The 11,645-nt window shown below is 39.0% G+C and overlaps 1 long non-coding RNA gene across 1 annotated transcript; it reads right to left on the reverse strand.

Moving 5' to 3' along the window:
* Positions 1 to 2,181: 2,181 nt before the first annotated feature.
* LOC138406482 (uncharacterized) lies at positions 2,182 to 8,534 on the reverse strand. Its single transcript, XR_011239919.1, has 6 exons — positions 8,225 to 8,534; positions 7,710 to 7,863; positions 6,521 to 6,633; positions 4,402 to 4,791; positions 4,069 to 4,157; positions 2,182 to 2,484 (listed from the first exon to the last, which is right to left on the reverse strand). It is a non-coding gene; the product is annotated as an uncharacterized lncRNA (long non-coding RNA).
* Positions 8,535 to 11,645: the final 3,111 nt, after the last annotated feature.

An 11,645-nucleotide genomic window follows, 5' to 3' on the forward strand; every position in this document is an offset into this window, starting at 1 on the left:
GACTTAGTGAATGATTGGAGCATAATTGTATAATAAATTAGCCTGTCCAGGAGTTCCTGGAGTTGTATTCACATTTATTTTCACAGACACCCCTCCATCGGCAAAGAGATGAGTAGCTAATGAGTGAATTTTCTTTTTGCCTTGAACTATCCATTTAAGTGATGATACAAAAACCTAAACTCTGAATGTTGTCCATTAGAAAGAATTGTACCGCCTTGTGTGATGTCTCTCCCCACTCTGCAGTGAGTAAAACACATCTGAACAAGCCACAACATTTTTATTCTTTCACAGAATTCCCCAAGCGGTCGACAGGTAACAAATGCATGGACTACTTTTTCAGCATTCTTTGAGACGAGATGTTTCTCATTTTCATATTTTGTAGGTGGAAGAAGGCTGTCCCAGAGGCTTGTTTTCATGTAACTCCAAGGTTCCCCACAGTAAAGCTGGGGGCCAGGCTTAAGCCATGCAAGATAACTGGGTTCAGACCTCTTTATATACAGTCTATGGTTCAGACAATGTTTCTCTGAGACATTTAAGTACTTCTCTTTTGTTTGCCGTAAACCATATTATATTGTATGGCATCAAGATGTAATTATCTGTAGAAATGTCAGTCTGTGAATGTAACAAATGGTTTCATTTGAGGTTTAATTGATGGGTGCAGAATGGCCCTGAAACAGGATATTTCCTTTGATTACTATCCTACCTCATTACCTCTACCTTCAGTGTGGCTCTTCATATTGTAGGCATGGACAAGGCTATTCTTAATTCTTGGTTATTTACCCAAATTTGTAAAAGACTATGGTTTATCTTTTCTACTTTGTATTTGTATTTTGGTTTTCTTACATGATGCCCATGGGTGATCATGACCATCTCATTGCTGAATATTAGTTGTGAAAAATTATTGTTGTTTCTATCTTGGCATAGAAATTGTGTTATCTCCCTGCTAAAATTTGTAGAATCAACAAAATGCATTCTGTCCACTTTACTGTTTGGATTGACTAAATGAAAATAATGAAGTTAATCTGGGTAACTTTACAGCTTTAACTGTAACTGGTGAGATAGTAGTAATATGTGTCAGTTGTGCTGCTGCTGCTGCTTCAATCATTTCAGCTTTAAATACCTCAAGGTCCACTTCAGTGACGACCTCACCTGGACATTAAACGCCACACAGCTAGTCATGAAGGCTCAACAGCGGCTGTACTTCCTGAGGAGGCTGAGGAAGTTTGGGATGACTCCTAAGATCCTCAGCAACTTCTACAGCTGCATCATTGAGAGCATATTGACCAGCTGCATCACCGTGTGGTACGACAGCACATTTACTATGGACCGCAAACGCCTGCAGAGAGTGGTGAAGACAGCAGAAAAAATCATCGAGAACTCACTGCCCTCTCTGCAGAGCATTTACCACCGCAGGCAGGGTTCACAGGAGAGCTGCCTCCATTATTAAACTATGTCCATTTGTACTGTTTACATTTACATTGCATACATTTGCACTGCTCAGTTTTGCAAAATCCTCACCCTATTCACCTCATTACCCTTGTTTTCACCTTACTCTTAAAAATGTTTCATATTCTTATTGTATTTGATGTCAATATTGTATTTGAATGTCAATTTTGGTCAGCTGGTTTTCCAGAAAGGACAGCACAAGAATTTCAATTCACAGGGGAACGTGTGTTCTGCTGTGTATTTGACAGTAAAAATTGTTGCATCTTGAATTGGCAAGAAAACATTCAGCCACTCGGCCCTTTGTGGAATAGTTTGGACATGGCTACAGACAAATAACAAAGGCAGTGTCCAAGATGAAACACTAAAACACTTGACTTCTGCTAACAATAGTCTTTGGTTTCCACTGACTGCATTTCCATTGGATTTGCACTCAAAATCATTGCTTTTTAATGGTTTGTGAGTGTAGGAATAATGGGGATTGTGACTTGATTAGGTGGGTGCAATGGTTTTTTCCGTCCACTAGATGGAGGTCATTGAACACGGATCACAACAGTTTTTCCAAGATTCAACATCTTGAATCAACTTTATCAGTGTTCAAGTCAAGTCAACTTTATGATCAATAATGACATATGTGCAGGACATATAGAGAATTGAAATAGTGTTTCCCTCTTATCCCCGGTGCAAACAGCATTCAACATGAAATATAAAATATCAAAAATAGAAGTCATTCAAAGATATAAACAGGCAGTGGCAAATCTAGATGATATCAAAGATTCGCAGTTTGGACCCCTGACCAGCTAGAGCTCTGACATTTTGCACACTGGATCTCCTCTCACCCCAGAAGGCTCCATATGTGTTATTAAAGCTCTGGGTGTTGCAGGTCAAGAGATCTAATTTTTTCCACCTACCTCCTACCTCAGTTCGAGCCCAAAACCACCCAGGGGCCCCAAGTTTTCAGTAGAGGTTCCCCGGGGACCCAGGAAGCACAACTACATTCGGGTCGCTGTAGCCGGAAGTTGTTTTTATAGTGTAAAATACCTGAAAAAGGGAGTATTTGAGTGAACGATAAATGGACACATACCTTTCTCAGATCATGTGTATTATGACTCATTATCAGGGTAACCACCTACTGTAAATACAAATGCCACAATGTGTACAATTACTGCTGAATATCTACCGAACTGAAATATTACATACGTCAATAGACTATACTGAAATATTACTATAGACAATGTACATCCAGACAGACATTTAACATGTCTTATCTGTCACCTAGCACTGGCATTCATCAAACAACTTTGGATACCAGTAATAAAGTAAACATAAGCATGTAAGATAAACAAATACAGCATTTCACAAAATATTCTTTAACTCGGCTTACTTCTAATATACTGATAATATATTGCAACTCACAATTTAGAACAGTACACTCACTCAGTAACGCAAATATTTCTGAAAAAATAAATTTAAAATAGCCTGCTTGCAACAACACTAGTCACATAGTTTTTCCACAGCCACGGTGTACTACTATTCCACAGACGGCGCACAGTTAGCATTGCAGGAGATTAATGTGCCTTATGTTAACTTAATCGTCGTCATGTAATTATCAAAATTACTTCACGCTACACGAACAGACCGTATTACAAATAGTTTTCTGAGCACATATACACATTCACCTAACACACTGGTAAATATTAACCATTACTTTGAGGTACTGCTGTCAAAATGGAACTTCAAAAATTGGCTTAATTGATACCAAAGGTCACAAAGGTCACCTGGGCCCCTCTGCGGTTTTGGTGAAAATGGGTAATGCAGGCTCAAAGAGCCTCTCGTGACCAGTGGGTCAAATATGGGGCTCCTAGGCCCTTGGGAAGGCCCCGAAAGGGATCCTAATTTTCCCAAAAGCTCCAGAACCAAGAGGCTGCCAACCCAGTCACACTACCCAAGTTGGAAGCACCTTGTGAGGCATGCCTGCTGGACAATTGGTGGCACTTTTCCTAGATGTAAAATGCCTACAAGTTTCTGAGTCGTGTCTTTTTGGCCCCTGTTTAGGCCCCTGACCAGGTAGAGGGCTAAAATCCAAGAGACAACTCATGTAACATTGATAAGAAATTCACTCAAGCAGTGACTCCAAGTTACCAGATATAATGAAATTCCCTACTGACAGTCCTAACATATCACATTTACAGTGACTTGAGGTTACTCTGACCTTTAACTTCGAAGGGAATAAAATCGTTCATCTTTGAGTTGAAGTTACTGTTTTTACCAAGTTTGACGAGATTCCCATGAGCTGATCTTTAGATATCATTTTCAGGAAAAATATTAACATACTTTGTGAGAACACTGTGACATTTGGCCACCAAAATTAAATCCAATGTCATGCGAATGTTGGTGCCAAATGTGAAAGAATTCCCTCAAGGCATTTCGGATATATCGCATTTACAAGGCAAGATGTGTGCTTTGTGAGGTCCTAGTGACCTTGTCATTTGATCTTTGACAACTGAATTCTATTCAAGTCATCATTGAGTCCAAGTGAATGTTTGTGCCACATGTAATGATATTTCCTTTGTAGTCAAAACAATGCAAAGTCAAGTGAGCTTGACCTTTCGACCTTTGACTTACATAATGTAGTTGTTCATGAGATATCGCTTTCACATGAATGGGACAGACAGATGGATGGACAAGCTGAAAACATAATGCCTCTGGCCACACTGAAAGTGAAAATGGTAAAGAAATAAATATAGCAATACATGATAAATAATTTGTTCCCTGTTCTTTTAATTTACATGGATGATTTCTTGACAAAACAAGCCAACTCTATAAATGTGAACTGAGTGTCAGAAATTAACACGACATTCATAGCATCTGCAAACAATTTTTCCCCACAAATTTCTGTAACTTTCTGAGAATCTACTTCACAGTATATTGTAAAATATCATGCGTTTCAATACTCACATTATTGATGGAACCTCAGTGATGTCTACTGTCCCTGGCTCAGACACTCTCTCAAGCATCTACAGTACATGTTAAGACAGGTAATGGTAGAATTAAAATAACATTAGATATCTAAAATTCAGTTGAACTATTATAGTTTCAGAAATTCATTTTATTCCGAGTTCAGTCAGGAACTCTTTGTCATGATTTACCCATTTGTTTCAAATGGGGACACAGTTATGATTGGCGCTGAAGGCTCCATTCTTTGGATGTTCCCTGGTTAGCCGAGCAGCGTGCTGAGATAAAACAGGGAACATATGCAGAGCCCCCAGTGGGCGTAGCAGGCAAGGTACCTTTGTTTAAGATGATTTACCACAACCGTGTTTGGACTCGGTGCTGTGGTGGCAGTTTCTGTGAAACAAGCACAAAGTCAAACACTTCTTTCTTTAAGTTTAATTCAGCATCTGCCGATGGACTCATTGGTACACATCACCTGAATGACATGCACAAATAAGCAAAGAACATAGGAGAATCTGTGTTCTTATAACTCACAGCCCCCTCCCACTAAGCTGCAAAGGTATATATTACCCTTCTGTATTTTCACTCAGTGGAGGAGACATCCTGTCCTTTTGTTTACATGTTCTGTGGATGACTCCCCCCCCCTGTGAGATCCCAGTTGTTTGATCCCAATCAGAGATACGAGATACCATAAAGTTGTGGTTTCTCAAGGTCATAAAACTCAAGTTTCTTAAGCCATCACCGTAAACCTTAAAGTTGCCCTTTTAGATGAACAATTTGGTCAACCATTTGGTCAGTCCTCCACATACATGTCTGTTTATGCATTTATACACACACAAATGTAAAATTTCCATTACAGTGCTAAAAGTGTTATAGCTTAGCAGGGATCAGTGAGGATGAGGTTGTATTTAAAGGGACCGCTTTGGTGAGAGAATGGGCTGTGATTGGTGGGTGACTGACGAGCACCCATAAACCTATCGGTATAGCTGAGCACATGACTCCGTGTCCTGCATGAACTAACACAATGCTTCATTAATCACAATTCTAGTTTAGGATTTCCACAATGACATTCTAACTTTAAACTTCATTTAAGTTATCTTGAATTGAGGCAAATTAAAGCTGACCTTGAATTATGATCAGTCAGAATCAAATTGTCATATATCACAAATCATAAACTGGATTTATTTTCATAATTAATTATGGATACAATTCCAAGGTATGTTGCAGAAATCTGGAATGGATATCTATATCATTGAGCATTGTACAAGAAGACAAGTAAATTATTTTTAAATAAACAGCATGGAACATGGACATGTTACTACATGTTCTACTGAATAAGGGATCAGCCACATGCTATCCGTAATACAAACAGCCATCATCAGGGACATAGTCATCAGAGAGATCATAGTTAATGTTCATCCCAAGGTACTTGTAGTTCTTTACAAAGTCTATCACCTGCCCCTTGATGATAGTACTCAGAGTTTGAGGGCTGATGCCTAAAACTCATGTCCTTGGTTTTTGTCACATTTAGTAGTAAAAATGCAGTCACAGCAATACAGATTCACAATCCACAATGGGACCATGGCTGTTCTCATCCGCATGGAGGAGACTGACTGTCACAGAGTCATCAGCAAGTTTGAAAAGTAATCTGTTGTCATGCCAGCTGCGGCAGTCATCAGTATACACATTACAGAGTGAAAAGACACAGGAGAAGACCCTGTGGATGATGACAATGCCTCTTACGTGCATTTGTTTACCCTCACTTTCTGTGTTACTTGTCAGTTGCAGCTCGAGGCATCATGCATGTATCCAATATTATCTTTTCCAGGCACTATACTGGTACTGTAGTACCTACAAGTTATGCACGTTCCATTTTGCATGGGGACATTTAAAACAAACCAGTCTACAACATGCCCTCCTCATCTTTTCATATGTTTTTACTCCCCAATTTTTTAATGTGGATTTAGAATTTGATACTGAGCATAGCCGTGAAATTGGCTCCCCAATAGAAATGGTAAAGGTTGTCAAATTAATGTTACCTACATAAATCCCCACAGATTTACAAAACATTCTCAGAACACAGTTTACATCACAGTAAGGTATCACATTTTTTATTACTCACCTTATTGATGGAACCTCAACCATATTTACTGTCCCTGGCTCAGACTCTCTCTCAAGCATCTACAGTAGGTGTTTTCGTTCCCAAAACACAGTCTCTCTTGTGGTTTCAAGAGTCTGTAAGAGTAGAACATGAGGTAGAGCATTCAGCTACCAGGCAGACACCTTCTGTGCATTTAAGGTTAAACTTAAAACATTCCTTTTTGATAAAGCCTGGCTGGATCAGGTGAGTCCTGACCCCCCCCCCCCCCCCCCCCCCCCCCACACACACACACACTCATTTATTTATTTTAATAAATGTCAATAACTATTTTATTGACGTGTCTTTTTTCTCCCATGTCCCTCTCTCTGTTTCTCTCTCATTGCAGGTATCTCTGACTCCAGAACTGAAGGAGAACAACTATTATTATTATCATCATTATTATTATTAACAACAATACTTAATTAATCATTATATTAATTGTTGCTGCTATCATTAATAATCAATAACTTCTTTACACTGTTATCGTTTACATTTTAACTAGTCAGAGCTGCTACCTGATGTTGCTCAAGTGTTCCGGTCTCTCGCCTCCCCCCTCCCCACTGTTTCTCTTCTCTCCCCATTTTTCTCTGCTCACCCCAACCAGTAGAGGCAGATGACCGTCCACATTGAACCTGGTTCTGCTAGAGGTTTCTCCCTGTAAGTGAGGGAGTTTTTACTCTTCACAGTCACCAAAGTGCTTGCTCATTGTGGGAACTGTTAGGTTTCTCTATATTAAACAATATTTTAATGTCTTGACCTTCTATGTAAAGCTCCTTGAGATAATGTATATTATCATTTGGTGCTATACAAATAAAATTTAATTGAATTTGTAGCACCGGTATCACACCACTTACTGCGCCACTGGACCAGTTCTAGGTTCTAAGGAGTGGGAAGCAAGACTAATCACACCAGAGACCGTTGCTCTAAGTACAAAAGGCCGGCAATTTACTGAATGCAAAACACACATATAAAATACAGTACACAAAACAAAACAAATACCCTGCAGGTTCCTAATACTAAGGCAAGTATAATTGAAAAGAGTATTTCACTTTTTCCTTTCGTAGCTAATCTAAGTTAAGTTAGACCAGTCTTTTTTCTCCTCAGTTCAATTTAGTCCGAAAAAAATAACAAATCAATCAGTTCAGTTCAAACTAGTTCCTGATACTCCTACCACTGAGTCACCATACGCCGAAGATTTCCTCACTGGCGCGAAGGAGTAGATGAGTTGAAGGTGAAGGTCTGGGTCTGGCTCGCCATCTTGAATCCCGTCTGTGTGTGCACAGTCCTTGCTCCGACCCAGCTTCAAACCGAGCAAAAAACCTGACCTGTGTAACATGTCATAAACACAAATAATCTCTTTTTAAATCCTCAAATCACACAATTAAATGTTTCACAGTTTCTGAGTTGTAACGTTACTGCTACGGTGTTTTTTCGTCTCAAAATGGCAGCGGAGCGGTCTCTTTCAACTCACGGCTCCGTCTCCCACACAAACTACAGCGCATACCTTTCATTTATACAGCTTACACACACTTTTGTAACATTTACAGTCTTCATAAACCCAAAAAAATAACTGATAAACAGGTTATGACGGAGCATTTCCTTGTGAATAGCTACGTTTTTAGCATTAGCTTTCCGCTAAAAAGGTACAACGCAGCAAAATTGCAAGAAAATAAACACAAAACTCACCAAAACCGGTGTGACTTAGTTCTCATAAAATCCCCGTCAGTTCCCGACCAGGTAAGTTATATTTTTCAACTGCTAAATCAACTTTTTTCACTCTTTTTCTGCTTATTAATCGCAGCTCGTTTTTCTCCGTTTTCTCCTCTGCTCTCTCCCTATGGTCTCTGCTGCAGCATCACGCAGGCGCTGCGTTGAGTGTCACTAGTCCCTTAAAGGGGCAGGCATGAAATTTCTGTCAGCATACTTTTAATCTTAAATAGACATTAAATTATTGTTGTATGAACATTTCTAATTAACTTTGATGAATTGACTTACATAAAATTTATCACTAATTTTAAACTTATTTATGCAGCCTTTAAACTATTTATTCTTATTTATATCATATCTTGACATGGGTTACAAATTGAATAGGTGATGGGATAATAATAGTAATTAATTGAGCAGTAGTATCGCAATATATTCAGTAAACTGTACAAAAATTGATATTTATTAAAATAAATAAATGAGTGTGTGTGTGTGTGTGTGTGGGGGGGGGGGGGGGTTAGGATTAGGGGTTAGGGGTTTGGGTTAGGGTTAGGTAGGGGGATAATAGCCAAGCGTGTCCGCGTCCGGCTCGGTGGACACATAATTTCCCGGGGTGCCAGAGACTCAGGACTTTGGCTACCTCCCCATTTTCAGGGGTGCTCTTTCCGTTGGTGGCAGTGGCCGGCAGCTACGACCTTCCGTCCCTGAGATATTTAGGGAAAAACACTCTCCATTATAAGCGAATGGGACGGTCAGTAGTGAATGATGCAGCAGTAGCAGCAGCACAACAGACCCATATTACTACTATATTGCTATAAATATGATTATTATATAGTGTTATTATTATTACATACACACAGAGAGATCCAAAGTGTGTTGTTATTATTACATTATTACATACTAGATATTTTATATTTCATGTTGAATGCTGTTTGCACCGGGGATAAGAGGGAAAAGCTATTTCTATTCTCTGTATGTCCTGCACATATGGCATTATTGATCATAAAGTTGACTTGACTTGAACACTGATAAAGTTGATTCAAGATGTTGAAGCTTGAAAAAACTATTGTGATCAGTGGTCAATGACCTCCATCTGGTGGACGTAAAAAACCATTGCACCCACCTGATCAAGTCACAATCCCCATGATTCCCACACTCACAAAGCATTAAAAAGCAGTGATTTTGAGTGCAAATCCAATGGAAATGCAGTCAGTGGAAGCCAAAGACTATTGTTAGCCGAACTCAAGTGTTTTAGTGTTTCATCTTGGACAGGGCCGAGTGGCTGAATGTTTTTTTTTTCCAATGAAGCAGCAGCACAACACATATTTCTAATATATTATTATAAATATTATAATTATATAGTATTATTGTTACATACTGTTGTTAACAATCACAATAGCATCATGTCATCAGTATACTCACCATAAGTAGTAGTAGTAATAGTAGTAGAACAAGTATTTCATTTTATTGTTGTATTTCATTCTATTGTGTTTTGTAATGTATTTTGGGGGGAAGTCTTGCTCACACGTGTTCCTATTTATCGTGGTTAAAACAAAACATCTGAGAATCTCAGTGTATTTACCATTTTTTGGTTAATTAGTGGATAAAATATATTTGTAAAGTTTAATTCTTATTGTTTGAGAGTGGGATGTGTATTTTAAGGAGAAAAAATTATTTTAAAGTTGTAAAAAATTCATAAGTAATTGAAATTTCTGAGTATGTTTTAAAATATTTTTTTTAATTTTAGGGAAATCCTTATTGGGATAGTAATTTGTTTATGATTCCAACTTTTTTTTAGGATTGGTGGTTGATATAAGGGAAATGAATGGAGAAAAATTCATTATTTAATCAACTCCCTTGATCCTTTGGGAGTAGTGGAGCCAATCAGAGGAAAACGTTATTTTTATCAAGTTTAAAACTTGTTGTTGTATGTAAAATATTGTTTACAATCTAGTTTGAGTTGTAAAATAGAATTAGGAATAAAATTTAAAATATCTCCTTATTAATTAATTCGTATATATAAAAAAAAAAATTCATAAAAGTGATTTGGTTTGGAATCCTCCTTTTCATATTTTTTTATACCATTCATATAATAAGGGAAGCAGAGTCAGGGAGAGAAGCCTGTCCGGGCTAAGCCCTCCCCCGCCTGTTCGGGCTGTGAACTCTGCCTCCCCCTACTCCCTCACTTTCATGAGGGAAGAGAGGTGAGGAATTGTTTCAATTGATTTAAATTAGATTGGATAAATAATATTAATAGTAATAGTAATAATAATAGTAATAATAATAATAATAATAATGATAATGATAATGATAATGATTATGATAATGATAATAATAATAAAAAATAATAATGTATGCATACATGTATACACACATACAACTATATATGTACATATATACACACACACACACATATATAAAAAAATATGTTTATTTATTCCATCTTGTTTCATAACTATTTTTGTTTTATTTGTTTAAAGGGGAGAATCTGCTCCAGGTTTCTTCTGGCCATAGTCATGAACAGAACCTGTTGGTTCCATTCTTTGGCTTACGGCCTTGAGCATTATTCCTGTGTTTGTCATCATTTTCATCCCCTTTTTAAAATTTTTAAAATTTAAATTTAAAATGTCAATCATTAGGGTTAGGGAAAAGGGGGATTTGGTGAGGGTTAGGAAAAAGGAAAGTGGTTAGGATTAGAGAAGGGGAAGTGGATAGGGTTAGGATCTAGGGCTAGGTTAATGGTTAGGGTTAGGGTTAGGGTTAGGGGTTAGGGTTAGGGTTAGGTAAGGGGATAATAGCCGAGCGTGTCCGCGTCCGGCTCTGCGGACGCGCTATTTCCCGGGGTGCCAGAGACTCGGGACTTTGGCTACCCCCCTCCATTTTCAGGGGGGCTCTTTCCGTTGGTGGCAGTGGCCGGCAGCTACGACCTACGGTTGCGGAGATATGGGCGAAAAACGACTCCCTGTGATAAGCGAATGGGACGGTCGGGAGTGAAACAGTGTGGAGGCCCAAATCGCTCCTCCAGAATAGTGTTAGGAGCACGTTTCAAGTCATAAGGGTTAGGGGGTCAGGGTATAGGGGCGAGAGCGGGTAAGAAGACGGCACAAACACTGAGATAAGCCATCCATCATGTGACCTTTGACCTTTGCGGAGGTCACATGGGTCTGAAACTCGGCACAGCGGTCAGACCCAGACCCCTGACAAGCATACTCATTTTTCAGATCCCCTGCCCGAAGCCTCCATGAGTTATCAGAGATAAGGCCTTAAAGGGCTTGAGAGGCCTGATTTAAAAAAAAAAAAGCTCGGGAGTGGGTCTCTGAGCGGCCACCGGAGGGCGGGCACGGCCCTCCCTGAGCCCGAGCATCACATGTGCTGCAGACTGTAGCGGCTTTGCACAGACAGA

The sequence above is a fragment of the Paralichthys olivaceus genome, chromosome 22 (assembly GCF_024713975.1).
Source record: "Paralichthys olivaceus isolate ysfri-2021 chromosome 22, ASM2471397v2, whole genome shotgun sequence".
Taxonomy (NCBI): Eukaryota; Metazoa; Chordata; class Actinopteri; order Pleuronectiformes; family Paralichthyidae; genus Paralichthys; species Paralichthys olivaceus.